The 24,216-nt window shown below is 50.7% G+C and overlaps 1 protein-coding gene across 1 annotated transcript in view; it reads left to right on the top strand.

Annotated features, from left to right (window-relative positions):
* Window positions 1–1,204: 1,204 nt before the first annotated feature.
* Window positions 1,205–24,216, top strand: part of LOC136837212 (uncharacterized) — a 189,832-nt gene continuing 166,820 nt past the window's right edge. The window contains exon 1 of the mRNA XM_067101889.1: window positions 1,205–1,546. The gene's annotated coding sequence lies outside the window, so the exon portion shown is untranslated. The remainder of the gene's footprint in view (window positions 1,547–24,216) is intronic.

Genomic DNA, 24,216 nt, shown 5'->3' with positions numbered 1-24,216 from the left:
GATCTGACAGAGTACTACAAAAATATGAACACTTCAAAAGAATAACTATTGGTTCGTCAACAATAAATATTGTAGCAACAGTGAGGAACTTAGGAGTGTTTATTGATAATAAACTGTCGATGAAGAACCATATATTGCATATTACAAAAACCTGTAACTATCATATTAGAAACATTGCATTTATTAGAAAATACCTAAACGAAGATACTCTGAAAACAGCAATTTGCAACCAAATACTTTCGAAGCTTGACTACTGCAACGTTATATACTACGGTCTCCCTAACTACTACTAAGAAAGTTGCAAGGTGTACAAAATAGAGCCGCCAGGTTAATAAAAGGACTACGTTCCCGTGACAGAATAACCCCAGGATTAATTGAGCTACATTGGCTACCAGTAAAAGCTAGAATATAATATAAAATACTACTTACAGTTTTTAAAGCACTAAAATATGATGAACCAACATATCTGAGAAATTGCTTAAGCTTCCTTAGACCCGAAATGAATATTGTAATCAGACATGCAAGTGAGGATTATAGGCTATTTGAACCTAGAACAAACTGTCAGTCAGGCGAGAGAGCATTTGAACGCTGCGCACCAAGATTATACAGCGTACAAGAAGAATGCAAATTTAAAAGGGAACTAAAGACTCTTCTATTCTGCAGGAGCTACGATACTGACGAGAAAACACTGAAAGACAACTGTAAAATATAAGAAGCACCTTATTTCGAAAACTTGCAAGGGCCGGCCAGAGAGGGAATTATCCCTGTGGAGGGCTGTGCATAAAACCAAACAAAGTGAAAGTGAAACACGTCCTACCCGCACTGTTTCACTCTGAGCAACGCAAAAACACGTCCGATCCGTACAACCTCTGTATTGCCTTATTGTATTTCATACATAATAGCGAAAGTATAATCAAACAACACTGCAAAACGATTGGGTATAAAATGCAGAAAAGCTGGAAAGTGCATGCCAATTCTGTACCCAAAGCACAGTCTATTGTTTCTGTCTAAACATGTACAATAAATTTGATTTTTATAGCAAGGGTATATCCATATTTTAGTCTACAAGCCAGGGAATAAAAGTAATTTTAAATGTTTCGTCAGTCTTAATGATTTCATATTGGCAATTTATTATAACATGATCTCAAATATTTATCGTAAGTTCCTGTTAGGGTTTCCTTGCATTCTCTTTTTCCTGTGTATCCGGTTTGCCAACAGATGTCACTGTTGCCCGTGATGTGACGTTTACTGGAGATGTAGCCTATAAGCAAAAAAAATTCCGTGGTTACGTTCTCAGTCAACCAAGAGACGTTTCTTCGTCCTTAATGTGAAATGAATGATATGTATAAGTGTGAATAACCAAGAGTTGTTCAAATTTTTCGACTCTGAACGATGTTAAGACCATATTGTCTCTAAAGGCTCAAATCTGGTGTCTTGTCGAGTGGCATTTTTTGGTGGGAGGCCAAAATGTTTTAACCCAAGATTTTGGAAGGGAGAGGGGAAACAGACCCATCAAGAAGTGAAGGACTCGCTAATATGACGAAAGGTAAGACAGTAATTATACAGAACAGGTCTACTTAAAGCTTTGCGCCCCGTTGGGTGGGTATCGCCGTCAGTGCACCTCATGCGGTGCACTGTAGGCATTACGAAAGGTTCATTGCAGCGTGCCTTCGGCCCCTAGCTGCAACCCCTTTCGTTCCTTTTACTCTACCTCCTTTCATATTCTCTTTTTCCAGCTTACTTTCCACCCTCTCCCAATAATTGATTCATGGTGCAACTGCGAGGCTTTCCTCGTTACGCTTTTAAAACATTTTACTGTCCATTTCCGTTTCAGCACTGAATTGCCTCATAGGTCCAAACACTTGGACTTTGGCTTAAATTCTATATTCAGTTCAATAAAGCTTTGTGTATTTAAGTTAAAAAGATTCTAAGCTTACATAATGTATGTTGAAACCTCCCTTCAGATCATCCTGTAAAGTGAATAAAGCATTACATAATCCTCTTCCCCATATGCAACAATTCTGTGGGACACCGGGGTTTTTGGGATTGGAAAACCAAAATAAATGCAATATACAGGTAAGAAAGGTACGAAATACATAAACTATAACAAAATTGGTCGTAAAAAGACGCAACTAATGCTAGTCAACTGTAACAGTCGACCAAAACTTGAATAAATATGAGAAAAAAGCAAGGCCTAACCTGACCTAGGTTGCTAGGTCGCATTTTCCCGATGTGTAACGGAGTACCCAGACTTTTCCCTTGAAAAAAAGCGGGACGCCGTATCTTAAAAACTAGCTATAGAATTTTCTTGGAAATAATCTCTCTATGTTTCCCACACCCAAATTACAAAATGAGTAGTAATTCTAACTTACTATCAATTTCAGGGACCTTGAGTCATCATTTTTCTTACATATCTTTCAAACTAATTATTTGATCAAAAAGGTAACTTGACACAGTGTACAAGACACCTGCTAACTTTCGGTAATTTTGTGCATTGTCAGATAGTTTTAGTTAAGGCGTTTACTCTCAACTTGCATTGTGTTGCCAAGCATCGCCAAAATATGCATTCAAACGTCCCTCCCTCTCCCTTCCCCTCCTCATCCCTATCCCAATACTCATTCCTGGCCTTACCATCTCTGGCCCCATTTCCTGTTGTAAAGTCCCCGCGCAATGCGTTCTCTGTAATGAACATCCTGTTTTCTGCGGTGCCTTCACATTCGACCTAAGGTCGGACGAACACAATATTATCATCATTATTATGAATTGTATATTTTATTGTCTGTTCAATTGGCAATACATTAATGTATATGTAACAGAGTGTTTTTTATGTCAAACCAGACATTGTTAATAATTATGTTTTCTGTATGTACCTATCCTGTTTTTTGTAGAGAAATAGTTTGACCCCAGGTCACCTGTAAATCTTTGTACCTGTGGTCTCTGTGTTATACGCAGACGTCTGCACGCCGCTTTATAAGCAGGTCGCTTTATCAATAAACCAGCAGTACATGTCTTCCTGCTCATTATTTCACACCTCTCTCACAGTGGTGACCCCTGGAGTGGTTCCCGGAAGCCATTAACGGACCCAAACGGCGACTTGGTCATGGCCCGATGAAGCAACCCACGCCCCTAATAGACTAACTACGGCGCTCTAACAAAGCGTTCGGGCGTTACCAACCCTCTTCGGCAAGTCACTGCCGTCATTAGCGGACCCACACGGCACGCTCCCAAGTGTGTATTGACACGAGTGTTCCCTCATACTCGAAGTGAGGGCATGGAATGAGCATGGACACAGACATTCCCAACCACATACAAATTACCATGAACTTCTCGGCGGCAGACATCTCCCTCGAGCAACATGCGCGCTCCTCCACTCTGGTACCTGCACCCCACGTGATGACCCCCCCGCCATATGGACCAACCAAGGGCGGCCCTCAGCATAAGGCTGCCGCCATTCACCCATCAAAATGCAGCGTCCTGGCTCTACAGGGTCAAGGGGCAATTCAGGGTAGCAGGCCTAACCGACGAGGTGTTGAAGGCGTACATTGCCATCAACGCCCTCCCGGAGGAGGTATACAAGAAGATCGCCACGTGGTTAATGATGATGTCGAGCCTCGCCACCTTCCAGGAGTTAAAAGCCACTCTCATCGAGACCTGCTCCCTGTCGGTCTCCAATAGAGCTGTCCGTGACACTATCTCCGGTAGGATGATGATGATCAACACCAGAGCCATGCGGTCAGTATTCCTGCCTTCCAGAGAGGACCGCAGACATCCACCGGAGACCCGGCTGCCTCCCTGACGGCCGCCAACGGGTCCACCACCCTCTCCTACCGCACCAAACTCCTGTCAATCTCCATCCTTGGCCGGAGGTACAGGTGGAAGTTCATCATCTTGGAAGTTAAGACCCCGCTCCTGGGTGCAGACTTCCTCCCCCACTTCAGACTGGCAGTCGACGTCGGCCGCAAACGCCTGCTGGACACCGAGTCCTGCCAGTCCCTGCCCTTGTCGCCGGTCCCCAGGGAGCCCCAGTCTGCTCCGTCGAGCCCCACCGAGTCCCGCTACAGCACCTTTGATGGAACTCTTCGCAATATACCAGACGGTGTGCCATTTCAACTTCCTCCTGGAGGGTACGCCCTTCATGATTTGGACTGACCACCAGCTGCTGGTCCACGCCATCACAAATCTGGGGGACGCATGGTCCTCCAGGCAGCAGCGGCACCTCATGGCCATCACAGATTTCACCTGCACCATCAAGTACCTCCCCAGCAGGAAGAACCCAGTAGCCGACGCTCTCTCGAGGATCAATATTGACGCAGTGCAGCTCGGGATTGACTACGAGGACCTCGCCCACGAACAAGCTGCCGAACCAGAGACCCCAGCCTACCACACAGCCGTCACGTCGCTGAAGTGGGAGGATGTGCCCCTCGGCCCTGGAGGGTCAACACTGCTGAGCAACGTGAGCACTGGCCGCCCCCACCCACTGGTGCCCGCCTCCCATCGTCAGCTGGTCTTTGACGTCATCCATGGTCTGTCCCACCCTTCCTGAAGGACGATGGCCAGGCTACTGATGGAGAAGTTTGTCTGGCACGGCATACAGAAGTACGCGACGGCCTGGGCAAGGCAGTGCATGCAGTGTCAGGCCAGTGAAGTAGGGCAGCACACAGAGTCTGGGGTGGGCGATTTTCCCCAGCCGAGGAGGCGTTTTGGGCACATCCACATCGACGTGGTGGGTCCTCTTCCCCTATCAGATCAGGAGGGGCAAGATACCTTCTAACAGTTGTCGACCGCTCTACCAGGTGGCCCGAAGCTACCCCCATGGAAGAAGCCACTTCCAGTGCTTGCACAGAAGCCCTCCTCTCCAGCTGGATCAGCTGGTTCGGTGTCCTGGACCATATAACTGCAGACAGAGGTCCCGCTTTCCTGTCCGAGCTGTGGACCACCCTGGCACGCCTGCTGGGGACCACTCACCACAGCACCACCACCTACAACCCCGCAGCCAACGGAATGGTGGAGAGGTTCCACAGGTCCCTGAAGGCGTCCCTCATGGCTCGTTGCACCTCCAAGAGTTGGAAGTACCAGCTGCCCTGGGTCCTCCTCGGGTTGAGAACCGCCCCCAGAGCCAATGGCAACCCATACTCAGCAGAAAAAGTCTACGGGGAGACCCTGGTAGTCCTGGGGAAACTCAACGCAGAGGCTCCGCGACCGGGTTGGGAAGTTCGCCCCCTGCCAGCAGACGTATACCGACAGGACATCCCCTTTCATGCCTCCTGGTCTATCCTCTGCCACCCATGTCTTTGTCAGGGACGAAGCCGTGCGGCCACCCTTAACCAGGCCCTACAGAGGACCTTTCCTTGCGCTCGAGAGGAACAAAAAGGCATTCCGGGTAGCCGTCCATGGAAGGGAAGACTGGGTATCGATAGACCGCCTCAAACCCACACTCCTGGAGGAGGATGTCGGGGTTGGTTCCCAAAGCCCCCCGCAGGAGATAGCAACCCCCCGGCCTGCCCCAAGTGCAGGAAAACGTCGTAGGCGTCCCCGAAAAACCCCGAAACCAGACAGGAGGACACCCCAACACACCACTCCATAGGGCACCAGAGAAGACGACCACCCCCTCCAGTTGACATCGATAAAGCGGGGCCCCCTCCGCCGCCCCAGCAAATACCTGCTTTGATCAGACGTTACCTACGTCTTGTGGGGGGGGAATATTGTAAAGTCCCCGCGCAACACGTTCTCTGTAATGAATATCCAGTTTTCTGCGGTGCCTTCACATTCGACCTAAGGTTGGACGGACACAATATTATTATCATTATTATGAATTGTATTTTATTGTCTGTTCAATTGGCAATACATTAATGTGTAAAGTCCCCGCTCAGCGGGTTCTCTACGATAGACATCCCGTTTTCTATGGTGCCTTCACATGTGACCTAAGATTGAATGGTTGCAACCTTATTATCATTATTGTGAATTGTTTATTTATTATCTATTCATTTGCCCTTGTATCATGTATGTGTGACAGAGTATTTTTATGTCCAACCAGTTATTGTTAATCATGATGTTTTCTGTATGTACCCGTTCTGTTTTGCAGAGAAATATTTTGACCTCAGGTCACATGTAAAATTTTGTACTCGCGGTCTCTGCGTATACGCAGACATCCGCACGCCTCTTTATAAGCTTCAACGATAAACCAGCAGTACTTGTCTTCCTGCTCTTTCTTTAGCACCTCTCACAGTGGTGACCCCTGGAGTGGTTCCCGGAGCCATTAACGGGCCCAAACAGCGACTTAGTCTTGGCCCGATGAAGCAACCCACGCCCCTAACGGACTAACTACGGTGCTCTAACAAAACGTTCAGGTGTTACCGACCCTCGTCGGCAAATCACCGACGTCATTAGCGGACCCACACAGCACACTCCCAAGCGTGTATTGACGTGAATGTTCCCTCACACTCCAAGTGAGAGTGCGGAATGAGCATGGATGCAGACATTCCCAACCATATACAAATTATCGTGAACTTCTCGGCGGCAGATGTCTCCCTCACGCAACCCCCTCGCACACCCTCCATGCTGGTGCCTGCTCCCCGCGCAATGCCCCTCCTGACAGATCAACCGAGAGCAGCCCTCAGCATAAAGCTGCCGCCATTCACCCATCAGAACCCAGCGTCCTGGCTCTACAGGGTCGAGGGGCAATTCAGGGTGGCAGGCCTGACCAACAAAGTGTTGAAGTTAGACATTGCCATCAACGCCCCACCGGAGGAGATATATAAGAAGGTCGCCCCGTGGGTGATGTCAACAATGAGCCCTGCCACCTTCCAGGAATTAAAGGCCACTCTCGTCGAGACCCCCTCCTCCTCAAGACTGACAGCAGCAGCAGGCACAAAGAGATTAGCCTGTCAAGGGAGATCCTCCTGCAGAAGCTGCTCCCAGAGGTCCATGGGCAGATCACGGAGCCATACACCCTGCTGGTCGAGAACCTGATAAAAGTGATGCAGCAGCTGACGAACTCCACAAGGGCGGCGAAGTGGGTGTCCACGCCCGCACATCCCATCAACTGCCTCCAGCTGGAGGACCCCACCACAGAGTGCATCAACGTCGTCGACAGGAGGCGGCCACCCCACCACCAGAAGAAGGAAAGGCCAGGGCTTTGCTACTACCACCAGAGGTTTGGTAAAGGTGCCTGGAATTGCAAAGCCCCCTGCCTTTTTGCCCATCCAAAAAACGGGGAGGCGGCGGCTACCCTCACAGGCCGCCATGGCAGCAGCATCCAAAACACCCAGGAGCCCCGCACCAATAGGCTTCTATGTCCGTGACACTATCTCCGGCAGGATGATGCTGATAACACTGGGGCCATGCGGTCAGTGTTCCCGCCTTCCAGAGAGGACCGCAGGCACCCGCTGGACCCGGCTGCCTCCCTGACAGCCACCAACGGGTCCCCCATCCTCTCCTACAGCACCAAGCTCCTGTCGGTCTCCATCCTGGGCCGGAGGTACATGTGAAATTTCATCGTTGCGGGCGTTAGGACCCCGCTTCTGGGTGTGAACTTCCTTGCCCACTTTGGACTGGCAGTCGATGTCAGCTGCAAGCACTTGCTGGAAACCGAGTCCTGCCAGTCCCTGCCCCTGTTGCCGGGCACCAGTGTGCCCACAATCTGTTCCGTTGCTCCCCACCAGTACGTCTCCCTCCTGGGAATTCCCAGAGGTATTCAAATCCGAGCTTCGTCAGGTGCCTGGGGCCCCTGCCAAACATGGGATATATCATCACATCAAGACACGGGGCGCCCCCGATGCACGCAAAGTTCCGGAGGCTTCCCCCACTGCACCTTCAGGAGGCCAAGAAGGCCTTTGCCGAGATGGAGCATATGGGCATATCCCCAGCCCATGGGCCTCCCCCCGTCACATGGTGCAGAAAACGGACGGCTCCTGGAGACCCTGCAGTGACTACAGGCGGCTCAACCTCGCTACAGAACCTGACCACTACTCTCTACCAAACATGCAAGACCTAACAGCCTCCTTCCACGGGGCCAAAATATTCTCAAAACTAGATCTCTTAAAATCATATTTCCAGGTACCATTAGCTCCAGAAGACATCCCCAAAACCGCCATCATCACGCCCTTCAGGTCCTGTGTCCTCGCCTTCTCCACATTTGGCCTGAGGAACACAGGGGCAACCTTTCAGAGACTGATGGACAGCATCCTGAGGGACCTGAACTTCTGCATCTGCTACATCGATGATATCCTAATTTTTTCCAGGTCGCACAAGGAACACCTTCGGCACATCCGGAAGGTCTTGCAGCGTCTGCAGGAGAATGGCATTGTCGTCAGGTTCGACAAGTGCACCCTCGCCGTCGATAAGGTGGAATTCCTGGGCCACAAGATATCCCTGAGAGGCATCCACCCAGTTGCATCAAAAGTCGAGGCCGTCATCAGGTTCCCCACCCCTACCTCCATCAGGGCCGTACAAGAACTCCTCGGGATGGTCAACTACTACAGGAGGTTCATCCCGGGGATCGCACACACCATGGCCCCCCTGGCGGAGATCCTCAAGGGCCGTCCGAAGACCTTAGTGTGGGGCCCCGACCAGCAGCGGGCCTTCTCCCTGATGAAGGCCGCCCTCGCCAAGGCAACAGCTTTGGCCCACCAGGACCCCAGCGCCCCCCTCCAGCTAACAACGGACGCCAGCAACGTCGCCTGTGGGGCTGTCCTGGAACAGGTCTTCAATGGAGCCCCTCAACCCATCGCCTTCTTCAGCAGGAAGCTCAGCCCCACCGAGTCCTGCTACAGTACCTTCAACAGGGAACTCTTCGCAGTGTACCAGGCAGTACGCCACTTCAAGCTCCTCCTGGAGGTTATGCCCTTCACAGTTTGTACGGAACCACCAGCCGCTGGTCCACGCCTTCACAAAGTTGGGGGATGCATGATCCTCCAGGCAGCAGTGGCACCTCACGGCCATCGTGGAGTTCACCTGCACCATCGAGTACCTCCCTGGCAAGAAAAACCCAGTAGCCGACGCCCTCTCGAGGATCAGAATCGATGCAGTGCACTTCGGGATCGACTACGAGGACCTTGCCCGCGAACAAGCCGCCTACCCAGAGACTCCAGCCTACCGCACTGCCATCACATCGCTGAAGTGGAAGGACATCCCCCTCGGCCCTGGAGGGCCAACACTGCTGAGCGATATAAGCACTGGCCACCCCGCCCACTAGTGCCCACCTTCCGCCGTCGGCTGGTCTTCGACATCATCCATGGACTGTCCCACCCCTCCGGAAGGACGACGGCCAGGCTGCTGGTGGAGAAGTTCGTCTGGCACGGCATACAGAAGGACGCGATGGCCTGGGCAAGACAGTGCATTCAGTGCCAGGCCAGCAAAGTAGGGCGGCACACCGAATCTGGGATGGGCAGTTTTCCCCAGGCGGGGAGACGTTTCGGGCACATCTACGTCGACGTCGTGGGTCCTCTTCCCCCCATCAGGAGCAGCAAGATACCTTCTAACAGGTGGTCCGAAGCTATGCCCATGGAAGAAGCCACCTCCAGTGCATGCGCAGAGGCCCTCTCCAGCTGGATCAGCCGTTTTGGTGTCCCGGACCATATAACCACAGACTGGGGCCTTCGTGTCAGAGCTATGGACCACCCTGCATGCCTGCTGGGGACCACTCACCACACCACCACCGCCTAAAACCCCGCAGCCTGAAGTCGTCCCTCATGGCTTGTTGCACCTCTGACAATTGGAAATATCAGCTGCCCTGGGTCCTCCTCGGGTTGAGGACCGCCCCCAGAGCCAATGGCGATCCATCCGCAGCAGAAAAGGTCTTCGGGGAGACCCTCGTAGTCCCGGGAGAACTCGTTACAGGAGAGCGGGACAACTTATCATCGCAGAGGCTCCGCAACAGGGTTGGGAAGTTCACCCCCTGCCGGTGGACGTATACCGACAGGACATCCCCCTTCATGCCTCCCGGTCTGTCCTCCGCCACCCATGTCTTCATCAGGGACAATGCCATACACCCACCCTTAACCAGGCCCTACAGGGGCCCTTTCCTCGTGCTTGGGCGGAACAAGAAGGCATTTCGGCTAGCCGTCCACGGGAAGGAAGACTGGGTTTCAATTGAACATCTTAAGCCCGCATTTCTGGAGGAGGGCATTGGGGGCACTTCCTAAAGCCTCCCGCAGGAGATGGCGCCCCCCTAGCCCGCCCCATCAGCAAGAAGGCCTCGTGGGCGCTGCCGGAAGGTCCTGGGACCCGGCAACAGGACAGCTCAACAAACCCATCCACAGGACACTGTGGAGGACGACCCTCCCCCCCCAGCTGGCATCGAGGAGGCGCCAGATAAGGGATGCAGAGAACCTAGACATAGATGCCTTAGTCGACGACGTCCAGAAACTATATGAGGCCACCAAGGCCTCGACACACACCACTGCTCTCGCAGCCGCCTCCCTGGGAGCCTGCAACCTGTCGGAGGAAGATGACGACGACAACAGAGACATCAACGCCATTTATAAGAAGAGAACACCACTCAGAGAGCACAGGACATGGTCAGACCCGGCATGGTGCTTCTACCATAGAAAGTTCAGGACCAACGCCAGAACCTGCAGGCCCTGTTCTTTCACAAAAAATGACAAAGGTGGCCACAAGTAACAGCTGTGGCCGGGAAATCCAACTCCCCCCGCCCAGCAGTTTTTTTCATCACGGACAGAATTTCCAAATGGCGCCTGCTGGTAGATACGGGGGCAATGCAGTTGGTCTTCCCGCCATCCAGGGAAAGTTTAGAAAAAATACCTGACTCAATACCCGCCCTCATAGCAGCAAACGGAACTCCCATCTGCACTTATGGCACGACGACCCTGGCTATCTCAATCCTGGGGCGCAGATACCACTGGCCTTTCGTCATAGCGCATGTTAAGTTTCCCCTACTGGGCGCAGACTTCCTAGGGCACCACGGACTTCTAGTTGATGTCGCTAGACAACGCCTCCTCAACACAGGAACATGCCACTCCCATCAGCTCTCCACCGGCCCTGGAATGCCCACCATCTGCTCCACAGCCCCCAACAGCTACACATCCCTCCTACAGGAGTTCCCGGATGTATTCATACCAGAGCTGCGCCAGTCACCTGGGGCTTCAGCAAAGCACGGCATCTTCCACCACATCACCACGACGGGCCCACCAACCCATGCCAAGTTCCAACGACTGTCCCCCAGAAGTTACAAGACGCCAAGTGGGCCTTCGCAGAGATGGAACATATGGGCATCTGTAAAAAGGCACCAAGCCTGTGGGCGTCTCCCCACCACATGGTAAAGAAATCTGATGATTCATGGAGGCCCTGCGGGGACTATCAGTGCCTGAATTTATTAACAGCACCAGACCACTACCCCTCCCTAACATGCAGGACCTAACGGGCGCCCTCCACGGGGCCAAAATTTTCTCCAAGATGGACCTACTAAAGCTGTACTTCCAAGTCCCTGTACATCCCGATGATGTCCCAAAAACCACCATCATTACGTCTGTCGGGAGCTACACATTTTCCTATTCCACTTTCGGCCTCAGAAACGCAAGCACCACATTCCAGCGCCTGATGGACACCATCTTGGGAGATCTGCCTTTCTGCATCTGCTACGTTGACGACATTCTCATCTTCTCCAGGTCCCCAGAGAAACACCTTTGCCACGTGTGTGCTGTCATGAACCGCCTGCCAGTCAGCGGATTAGTTATCAGGTTCAACAAGTGCATTTTCAGGAAAGAAAAAGTAGACTTCCTTAGCCACGAGATTTCCCCAGCAGGAGTGCGCCCACAGCCTCTAAGGTAAAAGCTATAGAAAATTTCCCGGAACCACAAACCATCAAGGCCCTTCAGGAGTTTCTCGGGATGATAAACTACTACCGTCGCTTCATCCCAGATATCGCCCGCATCATGTACCCCCTGACGTCAATCCTGAAGGGGAAACCAAAAACACTAACATGGGAAGCTCCGCAGCAGCAGGCATTCATTCAAATGAAAAGGGCCCCTCTCCAGTGCCACCACTTTAACTCGCCACAACCCCGCCACTGCCCTGAGGTTGACAACGGACGCCAGCAACATCGCCTGCGGTGCAGTACTTGAACAGCTGGTGAATGGCACACCCTAGCCCTTGGCCTTCTTCAACCGCAAGTTTTCGCCAGCTGAGGCCTGCTACAGCACCTTTGACAGAGAGCTGCTGGCTATCTACCAGGCTGTGAAGCACTTCAAGTACCTGCTAGAGGGAACGGAATTCATAATCCTAACAGATCACAAACCCTTGGTTCACACATTTGCAAAGCGGGGACGCGTGGTCTGCAAGGCAGCAGCGGCACCTGACCACCATCTCCAAATTCGGTTGCACCATCAACTACATTCCTGGCAAGAAAAACCCAGTGGCCAACGCTCTGTCAAGAGTAGAAGTCAATTCCCTTCACCTCGGCATCGACTGCGAAGACCTCGCAAGACAACAAGCAGCAAACTCAGAGACGGTGGACAACAGGACGGCAGCGATGGCTCTCAAGTGGAAAGACGTGCCCTTAGCAAACTCAACACAACTCTCCTCTGCGACACCAGCACAGGTTGCCCATGCCCCCTGGTGCCCGCCTTGAGGAGAAAGCACGTGTTTGTCATAGTCCACGGTCTCTCCCATCCATCGGGGCACACAACAGTGTGCCTCATGACTGACAAGTTTGTCTGGCACGGCATCAACAAGGACGTCCGCCAATGGGCAAGGAGCTGCATCCCGTGCCAGACAAGCAAAACATCCCGGCACACACAGTCCAGGATCGGAAATTTTCCCCAGCTTTTTTGACGGTTCATCCACATCAATGTCATCGGGCCCTTTCCGCAGTCGGGGAGCCAGATACCTCCTGACGATCATAGACCACTCCACTCACTGGCCTAGGGCAACCCCCATGGATGAAGCATCAACAACATCATGCACAGAGGCCCTCCTCTCCAGTTGGATCAGCCACTTCGGAATGCCAGATAGCACTGCTCTCTTAAAGCAGCTCTTGTGGCACGCTGCACCGACAAGAGGTGGAAGGAACAGCTGCCCTGGTTCCTGCTGGGTCTCCGCACTGCACTGAAAGCAAATGGCGACACCTCCCCTGCAGAGAAAGTCTACAGGGAAACACTGGCCATTCCCGGAGAATTCGGCTGATGGCGCCGACACCCCCCTCCCGAGGTTGAGGGAACTTGCACAAAAGTTTGCGCCCTGCCACAAGACCTTCATCGACAGAACCATCACCTACAGCCCACCCACCTTTACACTCCTGTGCCTACGTCTTCGTCAGGGTGGACGCCCGCTGGCTGCCCTTAACCAGGCCCTACATGGGGCCCCACCGAGTCATCAAATGTCTGAATCCGCGAGGTTCACGGTTAACTGAACTTGGGAGGGGATGTCTGCGTCCATGCTCACTCTAGCCCTCCTAATTGGAGTGGGATACTCGTATCAATATGCGCTTGGGAGCGCTCCGTGTGAGTCCGTTAACGATGCTGGTGATTTGCCGACGAGAGTCAGCACACCCGAACGCTGGTCATAGCGCCGTAATGAGTCCGCTAGGGGCGTGGGTGGTTCCTGGAGCCAAGACTAAGTTGCCGTGTGAGTCCTCTAATGGCTCTGGGAACCACTCCGGAGTCACCACTTTAAGAGGTGTGAAAGAAACGAGCAGGATAAAGTTACTGCTGCTTTATTGAGGACACAGGCTGTTTATATAGCGGCGGACTGATGTCATGCCAAGGAATACAATGAGAACCAGGGTGACCTGAGGTCAATAACATTTGACAATAAATACAATGAATAAATATACTCTGAATTACAAAAATAGACAATAATGAAGTTGAATACATTCTGATACCTGAGCATAAGAAACATAATGTACAAGTTGGTAACAGGTAAATATTTACATAAATCAGTTTAAATGATTGGGCATGGCTGATCCTATGTGACCCGTTATCCTAGGAGCGGCAAAGAAAACAGGTCGCCATCATAGAAAACCTGCTTAGTGGGACTTTACAAACTTATCCAGCCAACCCTAGGAGTCAGCTCCACCCTGTGCCCACAGTTCTCCAGAAGCAGGGGCCCACTGCTACTGCCCCGCCGCCTCCGTGATTAATGTTATTTCATCCAATAATTGCTCCTCTAATTATTGTTTGTTGGGGGGGAGTATTTGTAAGGGTGTCAAATCGCCTCTCCTTTCCTGTGTTTCTCCCTTCATATGTACATTAATCATATCATGTATATTACCTGTCATTATTTCAGATTCTTTATGTACCTCATCTTATGCATCCTTGTACGGCCTTTCCGCCGATATGTATATCTACCTTTTATATGTCCTGTAATGAATATTGTACGTATTTTTATGCTTGTCAGAAAACACAAATTCTGTATGGACACAGCGGGGGGCCTTGGGTCGCCTGCTACCTTTCCGTCCGCTTTTTGCTTTATAGACACCTGTCGAGAATAATAAAGAATCAGTCTCTCTTTTGACATTTCTCTTGAATCTCACACTAGGGATATTAAAGTTTAAGTTTACCATTTATCTTTGTTTACTCATTTTCTATGTTTAATCACTAGCGCCTCTGCTGGCAAAGATTGTAATGCATGCAATTTGAATTAGAAGGGAATAAAACACTGTTTTGGCCAGTGAAATAATGATCGGCCTTTTACTGAAGCATCCTCCTCATCCCACCTTAAATGGCGACCTCATCACAACAGGTTTTGGGGCCAGGACGTTACAGGCTTTATATACTTCGACGTGATGAATCAAAATACGAGTTATGGGAGGTGAAATTCTTTGGCTATTTAAGACTGCAAGAGCTGCTGGAAGTAGTCATCAGTCCCGGAGCACCAAGCACGGTAATTGATGTTGCGAATTTTTCCCCACGACTGGGAGGGTTCTAAGTCCTGGATGGTATGGGACTGGGATGATCAGGCCTGAAGGGCACTATCAGCAAACATCGAAGCGAAGGTCCATCAAGATCAGGCAGGGTTTTACAATTTAATTTAAAAAAAAATAAACTATTTAAATTTAACAGACATTAACACACAAGGACCACATGGTCGGGCACAAGACAACTCTGAAAAGTTACAAAAAACTAAAAAAATTATGCTTCTGAAAGTTAAAATTTTATACAAAATTTACTTCGAAATAATCAGACTACACTTTAACTGAATATTAACTACATCAAGCCTCGGATGGCGAAAATGTAAAGGGATTAATGTAGCATACTAAGGGAACCGGCTCTTGACTATAAAATGAACAGTTTGGCTGGGGAGGTGACAAATTGGAGAGTGCTCAGCTTACCTCAGTGATATGCCCTCAAGAAGGACGCATCTCGCCCCTCTGCATGTCTCGTCGTCCCTTGGTTCCGTTTCAAAATTTCTACATAGGTTAATTTACCAAAGAATGTGCTTGAATTATTTAAAAAGTAGCCTCTCCGATATTCCTGATACAGATAACACAGGCAACCGGCCAGACACAAAAAAACACTCAAACATGTTTACAGAAAAACAGGAACCACGAACTCCACCGCCTGCTTCCCCACTCCCCCTCGCTTATCCTGAACCTTGTGAGGGATTGTCGAGAAAAACGGATCCAATTTTTTCATGACAGATAATGCCAACATGTATGCAGAGCTTGTTCAATTTTTGGACAATCGTAATTGTGTTTAATTATACGAGATGCCATGGATGACAGTAGGAAAGCTTTACAAGTTCTCAGAAATCATTATTTAGGCAGCAGTAAACCTAGAATTATAGCCTTATGTATGGAGCTGACATCCTTGACGAAGTCTGAAGAAGAAAGCATGACTGACTATATTATTAGGGCCAAAACACAGCAAATTCTTTGAAGACTGCAGGTTAAACTATTAGCGATAGCTTACTAATAGCAATGGTTCTCAAAGGATTACCTCAGTGTTTTAAAATGTTTTCAACTGTTATAACCCTGAAGGAGACTGCAGTTAGTTTTTGTGAGTTTAAACAAGATCAAGATGGGAGAAAATAACTTGGACAGGCTGCTGATGTTCAAGAGTGGTATTGGTGTTTGGTAGCCCATAGAATCATTTTATTAAAATATCCATGGGTGAAAAGTGACAGGAAAATACAGTACCTGTCAAAAGGAGGATATATAGCCAATAATAACATTAGAAGAAATAAGTTGTATAGAGGACATAATTTGATATACCTGAAGCTGATGACCAGAATCCAGTTTTGGAAGTAGAATCAGTAATAAAGTTTCTTAAAAGAATGAAAATACAAGGTTATGATGGACTCACTGCAGAGATGATTTGAACTGAAACTGAAATGGCACCTTTTATACCAACTAAACATTGGAAAAATATGGAATGAGTAAAAAAGCCTGACCAGAAAGGTTACCTAATTAAATGTAGTAACTATAGAGGGATTGCGCTTACGTCGTTTGGCAATGAAAATATTCAATATGCTTAGTCTAAAGGGGCTGGAGATAGAAATTTATAAAGAGCTTAACGTCGAATAGTGTAGTTTTAGAAAAGGCATGAGTCTGTCTCAAGAAACATACTGTGCAGCAGCCTATGCAATTTAAAAATACCCCCCTGATTACAAGGCATTTGACAGTGTCCATAGAGCAATATTAGGGAAAGTCTTGTGTCCCTATTACATTCCTATTCATTATGTAAGGCTAATTGAAATTATCAGTGAACAACGTAGTTGTGTAAGGAAGCTACTGAGTGACATGCTGGCTGGGTATTGTCTAGTTTATTGCGGGTTCCTTACTGATTTATACACAGAATCTTCACAGAAGTTATCAGCTGGTGAGAGCTGCAATGTAGTTACTACTCTCTGACAGATTTAAACAGGGATTACGTTTCAGGCATCTGTGTTTGTTGACAGACAAACAAATGGCAATTTTGAGAGACACAATAAACACAATGATGAAATACATATAGGTGGAAAGGCCACAAAATTCTGCATGTGAACATTTACATGAGGAACTATACATTAAAGAACGTAATGCATGACGTGATTGATGCGAAATCGAAGAGACGTCTGGCGTCCTCACAGACAGAAACATACATACAATTTGATACAGAAGATTCAGTTGAACATTACGCGTACATAACCGGAGCACTTGCATAGCAATGCAAGTAGTGGTGATCATAAATGAGCTGTGACAATAATGGTTACAGAGGAATATGTATAAAAGTCATATGGGAGAAGTTGTTTTCCTGCAAGCCATTGTTCCCTCGTTAGCTGACTCACGGAAGAGAAAGGAACACTTCGTTTGGTCCCTGGCAGACCACACATGTGGTCCTTACAGTGCTCCCCCCTGTTGAATGGGCGCGATGGGCTTTGCTTTTGGGCGGGCAGCAGGCTGAATGAAGATGCCAGCCAGGATGACGCCGGCCAGCAGGAACTCGAGGATGGCAGAAGGATGTCGGCGGCTGATCCTTTGGTAGCCAGCTCGAGGAGGATGGCAGCAGGCTGAAGGATGACGTCGGCTGATCCTCAGGGGCCAGCTCGTCCAACAGGAGTTTGGGGGCTTCGTCAGGCTGTGTGGAGGAGGCAACCGGGGCTTCGTTGGAGGGTTGGGTCATCATCATGGGTCAGACATCTCTAGTTGGCCTCTTTGGGTCACTCCGGGGTCACCAGTGTAAGAAAGGTATTGAGTGACATGCTGGCTGGGTGTTGTCTAGTTTATTGCTGGTTCCTTACTGATTTATGTACAGTTGTTGTTTCAGATTTAGCTGGCCTTCTGCCAGCACAGGCTCTTGCTCATTGAGCAGCCTGTAGATTATGTACAGAATCTTCACAGAAGTTGTCGGCTGGTGAGAGCCGCAACGTAGTTACTACTCTCTGACAGATTGAAACAGGGATTACGTTTCAGGCATGTGTTTGTTGACAGAGAAACAAATGGCAATTTTGAGAGACATAATAAACTTATGATGATGAAATACATATCGGTGGAAAGGCCACAAAATTCTACATGTGAAAATTTACATGAGAAACTCGATACATTAAAAAATGTAATGCATGACGTGATTGATGCGAAATTGAAGAGACTGTAAAGTCCCTGATCAATGGGTTTTCTGTAGTGAACCTCCCATTTTCTACGGTGCCTTCTACCATGACCTTAGGTCGGGAGACCTAGCCATGTTTTATTATGTAAATGTACCTTTATTACTTACTCATTTGTGCCCATTTGTATTGTACATGTGTCAGAGCATTATTGTGTCTAATCTGTTAATTTTATTTGTCACGTTATCTGTATTTACCTGTCTTGCTTCACATTGAGAACAGTTGACCTCGGGTCACCTATATGTCGTTGTATGTCTTTGTACTGATGTCCGCACGCCGCTTTATAAGCAGCCTGCTCCCTTAATAAACTAGCAGTCAATGTCTACCTGCTCTCTCTTTTGCACCCTCTCACAGTGGTGACCCTGGAGTGGTTCCCGGAACCATTAACGGACCCTAGCGGCGACTTAGTCTTGCCCGACGAACTACCCACGCCCCTAACAGACTAACTACGGCACTTTAACAAAGCGTTCGGGCGTACTGACCCTCGTTGGCAGATCACCGGCGTCATTAGCGGACCCACACGGCACGCTCCCAAGCGTGTATTGATGTGAGTGTAACAGCTCAGTGGTCTGGTTAAACTAAGATATACTTAACTTTTTCCAAGTGAGAGTGCAGAAGCGAGCATGAACGCAGACATTCCCTCCCACATACAAATAACAGTGAACTTCGCGGAGTCTGATATCTCCCTCGCGCAAAACCCACTCGCCCTCCCCCATGCCAAGGCTTGTGCGCTCCTCCACGCTCGCTGCCCTTCCTGACGGACCAACCAAGGTCCGCCCTCGCCATAAGGCTGCTGCCGTTCACACACAACGACCTGTCATCATGGCTCTACAGGGTCGAGGGGGAGTTCAGGTTGGCAGGACTCACCAATGAAGTGCTGCAGGCGGACATCGTAATCAATGCCCTTCCGGAGGAGGTTTACAGGAAGATCACCCCGTGGGTGTCTGCCGCAAGTCCTGCCACCTACCAAAAGCTGAAGGCCTCCCTCATCGAGACCTGCTCCCTGCCGATCTCCGAGAGAGCCGCCCATGTCCTCGACCTCACCAACAACCCCCGGCATGACCAGAACCTCCTGGAGACGTGGAACGTCATCCAGGACCTGCTCATCCTACCCGGGACAGATGGCAGCGGCAGGCACACGGAGATAAGCCTGTCGAGGGAGAGCTTCCTCCGTCAGCTCCTTCCGGAGGTTTGGACCCAGATCCTAGTGCCTTACACCCTCCCCCTCAAGGACCTGATCAAAATGGCACAGCAGCTGACAGACTCCACGAGGGCAGCAAAGCGGGCATCCATGCCCGCGCATCCCATCAACTCCGTCCAGCTGGAGGAAACTGCAGAGGAGGAGGTAAACGCTGTCATCAGGAGGCAGCTAACCCATTACCAGAAGAAGCAATTGCCAGGGCCTTGCTACTACCACCAGCGGTACGGCAAAGACTCCCAGAACTGTGAGCCCCCTGCCCTTTCGCCCATCCAAAAAATGGGGGCGGCGGTGGCCAACAGCACAGGCCACCGTGGCAGCAGAAGCACCCAGGAGCCCAGCACCAGTAGGTTTTTACGTCCGCGACACCATCTCCAGCAGGATAATGCTGATCGACACTGGGGCCGTACGCTCAGTGTTCCCGCCACCCAGCGAGGATCGCAAACGCCCGTCGGACCCGGCTGCCTCACTGACGGCCGCCAACGGGTCCCCCATCCTCTCATACGGCACCAAGCTCCTGTTTGTCTCTATCCTTGGCCGGAGGTACAAGTGGAGTTTCATCGTTGCAGACGTGAGAACCCCACTCCTGGGTGCGGACTTCCTGGCCCACTTCGGTCTGGCAGTCGACGTCGGCCGCAAGCACCTGCTGGACACCAAATCCTGCCGGTCCCTTCCCCTGGCGACGGGCCCCAGCTTGCCCACAGTCTGTTCCGCTGTCCCGCACCAGTACGGCTCACTTCTGAAGGAGTTCCCTGAGGTATTCAAGCCCGAACTGCGTCAGGTGCCCGGGGCCCATCAAGACAAAGGGCCCCCCAACGCACGCAAAGTTCTGGAGGCTTTCCCCTCGGCGCCTTCAGGAGGCCAAGGACGCTTTGGCCGAGATGGAGCGCATGGGCATATGCAGTAAGGCCTCCAGCCCGTGGGCCTCCCCCCTCCACATGGTGCAGAAACCGGACGGCTCCTGGAGACCTTGCTGCGACTACAGGCAGCTCAACCTCGTCACAGAACCAGATCACTACCCTCTCCCAAACATGCAAGACCTCACAGCCTCTTTCTACGGGGCCAAAATATTTTTTAAATTGGATCTTTTAAAATCCTACTTCCAGGTACCAGTAGCTCCAGAGGACATCCCCAAAACCGTCATCATCACGCCCTTCGGGTCCTACGTTTCACCTTCTCCACCTTCGGCCTGATGGACAGCATCCTGGGGGACCTGAACTTCTGCGTCTGTTACGTAGATGATATTTTAATTTTTTCCAGATCCCACAAAAAACACCTTTGGCATTTCCAGAAGGTCCTGCAGCACCTGCAGGAAAACGGACTCGTCATCATGTTCGACAAATGCACCTTCGGCGTTGAAAGAGTTGACTTCCTGGGCCATGAGATATCCCCGGGAGGCGTCTGTCCACTCGCATCGAAGGTCGCAGCCGTTGCCAGGTTCCCCACCCCTACCTCCGTCAGGGCCATACAGGAATTCCTCGGGATGGTCAACTACTACATGAGGTTCATCCCCGGGGTCGCACACACCATGGTCCCCCTGACGGAGATCCTGAAGGGCCTTCCAAAGACATTAGTGTGGGGCCCCGACCAGCAGCAGACCTTCTCCCTGATGAAGGCCGCCCTCACCGAGGCTACTGCCTTGGCCCACCAGGACCCCAGGGCCCCCTCCAGCTGACAACGGACGCCAGCAACGTCACCTGTGGGGCCGTCCTGGAGCAGGTTGTTGCCAGAGCCCCCCAGCCCATCTCCTTCTTCAGCAGGAAGTTCAGCCCTGCCGAATCCCACTACAGCACCTTCGACAGAACTCTGCTCATTGTAACGGGCGATATGCCACTTCAAGTTCCTCCTGGAAGGCACGCCCTTCACAGTTTGGATGGACCACCAGCCGCTGGTCCACGCCTTCACAAAGCAGGGGGATGCATGGTCCTCTAGGCAGCAGCGGCACCTCACGGCCATCGCGGAGTTCACCTGCACCATCAAGTACCTCCCTGGCAGGAAGAACCCTGTAGCAGACGCCCTCCCGAGGATCGAGCTCAACGCTGCGCAGCTTGGGATCGACTACGAGGACCTCGCCCGGGAGCAGGCCACCAACCCAGAGGTTCCAGCCTACTGCACCACCATTACGTCGCTCAAGTGGAAGGACGTGCCCCTCGCCCCTGGGTGGCCATCACTGCTGTGCAACGTAAGCATTGGCCACCCCTGCCTGCAGGTACCTGCCTCCCGCTGCCGTCTGGTGTTCGACATCATCCACGGGCCACCCCTCCGGCAGGAAAACGGCCAAGCTGCTGGCAGAGAAGTTTGTCTGGCACGGCATCCGGAAGGACGTGACGACCTGGTCGAGGCAGTGCATCCGGTGCCAGACCAGCAAAGTAAGGTGCCACACCAAGTCGGGGGTGGGTGACTTCCCCCAGCCAGGGAGGCGCTTTGGACACATCCATGTCGACATGGTAGGCCCTCTTCCCCCATCAGGTGGGGCCAGGTATCTCCTGACAGTCGTCAACCGCTCCACCAGGTGGCCCGAAGCAACGCCCATGGAAGAAGCCACTGCCAGTGTGTGCGCCGAGGCCCTCCTCTCCAGCTGGATCAGCCGGTTCGGTGTCCCGGACCATATAACAACAGACAGGGGCCCCGCCTTCCTGTCCGAGCTGTGGAATGCCCTGGCACACCTGCTGGGGACCACTCACCACAGCACCACCACGTACAACCCTGCGCCAATGGATTGGTGGAAAGGTTCCACAGGTCCCTGAAGTCATCCCTCATGGCCCGCTGCAACGCCGAGAATTGGAAGTACCAGCTGCCCTGGGTCCTCCTCAGGCTGAGGACCGCCCCCAGAGCCCATGGCAACCCGTCTGCAGCAGAAAAAGTCTACGGGGAGTCTCGTAGTCCCGGGTGAACTCATCACGGGGATCGCCACAACCTGGCAGTCCAGAGGCTCCGTGACACGGCCGGAAAGTTCGCCCCCTGCCAGCAGACGTATACTGACAGTACGTCGCCTTTCACACTCCTCGGTCTGTCTTCCACCACCCATGTCTTCGTCAGGAACGACGCCGTCCGCCTGCCCTTAACCAGGCCCTGCAGGGGCCCCTTCCTCGTGCTGGAGAGAAACAAAAAAGCATTCTGGCTGGCCATCCATGGGAAGAACAACTGGGTGTCAATAGACTGCCTCAAGCCCGGACTGTTGGAGGAGGACGTCGGCGACACCCCTCAACGCCCCCCGCAGGAGACGTCGCCCCCGCAGCTTACGCTGCTCAGAAGACAGTCGCGTGGCCGTCTCCGTAAGGCCCCGGACTCATGCAGCACTGCAGCCAACCTCTCCCGCACGCACCGCACCCCATAGCTGACAACACGGAGCCATGGCACTCTCCAGCGCCCCAGCATATACTTGCTTTAATCAGACGTTACCTACGTCTTGGGGGGAGTATTGTAAAGTCCCCGCCTAACGGGTTTTCTGTAGTGAACCTCCTGTTTTCTACGGTGCCTTCTACCGTGACCTTAGGTCGGGAGACCTAGCCATGTTTTATTTATGTAAATGTGCATATATTACTTAATCATTTGTGCCCATTTGTATTGTACATGTGTCAGAGCATTATTGTGTCTAATCTGTTAATTTTATTTGTCACGTTATCTGTATTTACCTGTCCTGTTTCACATTGAGAAGAATTGACCTCGGGTCACCTGTATGTCATTGTATGTCTTTGTACTGACGTCCGCACAACGCTTTATAAGCAGCCTGCTCCCTTAATAAACTAGCAGTCAATGTCTACCTGCTCTCTCTTTTGCACCCTCTCACAAGACATCTGACGTCCTCGCAGACAGAAACATACATACAATTTGATACAGAAGATTCAGTTGAACATTACGAGTACATAATCGGAGCGCTTGTAAGAGCCCCTGACGCTGTCTCTTACAAACATGTGAGTTCGTGTGTTTGATCGTCATCATCGAGTCGCAGGACAATGCAAGTAGTGGTGATCATAAATAAGCATTGTTGTCTTAACGTATGTACAATAAAAGTAATCATGGGAGTATCAAACTGTGTGTATGTTTCTGTTTGTTGTTTTCTCTCCAGCCATTTATTGTTGCATTGTATCCATTAATCTGTCTTGATCTCATGGCCATATGTAGAATTTCCTGGGAAGTATGTTTCAAGAATATGTTAATCATTTCTCTTGGTCGCCATCTGTTTGTCGGACCGACAAACACAGATGGTCCTTTTATGTCAGTTTTACCTGTCTTATGTAGACTGGGTCAATAACATCTTCCAAGATTCTGTACATTTAATGAATTAACACCCAGCCAGTATGTCGCTCAGAAAATAATTTTCCTTCAAAGATTTCGAAGGTGAAAAGAGTGGTGGAAGATGGCCTCGCTGGAAGTTTTGAGTTTGTAGTAGTCCGACCCTCCGAGAGAATACCGAGTAATTTATGCAGTTTTATTCAGCAAAACGAAGGACCAGCCAGATTTCAGCCAAAGTTGGCATAATAGTGTAAGGATGGTATTCAACCAGTGACATAGCTCCTGCTGGCCGGTGTTGTCTAGTTTATTGCCCAAGTGAGCCAACTTACTGAATGAATGCATCGAGAATCTTTGAACATTGTTAAGCCCGTCGCCCCGACGCCGTCTCTTCCAAACAATCAGACGTTACACACGTCTTGGGGAGAGGTGTGAGCTGACGCTCTTCCAAACACGTGTGTGTTCGTGTGTTTCGATCGTCATCATCAGTCGACAGGACAAAATAGAGCGTTGTTTTTACAGGAACGGACAGTCTTTCTTGCATTGTTGTGGACAAACAGATGGCGATTGCCAGAGGCATAATAAACGTACTCAATGTTCCAAAACATATATCAAATGAAAGGAAGAAAAGGTCTCTCCATTGGACATTTGCATTGCATTGTATCCATTAATCTGTCTTGAACAGATTGATGTAGAATACTGACCCTTCCACTGATGTATGTTTATCATATGTTAATCATGTGAAA

Source organism: Macrobrachium rosenbergii, chromosome 58 (genome assembly GCF_040412425.1).
Source record: "Macrobrachium rosenbergii isolate ZJJX-2024 chromosome 58, ASM4041242v1, whole genome shotgun sequence".
In the NCBI taxonomy this organism is placed as follows: Eukaryota; Metazoa; Arthropoda; class Malacostraca; order Decapoda; family Palaemonidae; genus Macrobrachium; species Macrobrachium rosenbergii.
This window is presented reverse-complemented; position numbering and strand designations above follow the sequence as displayed.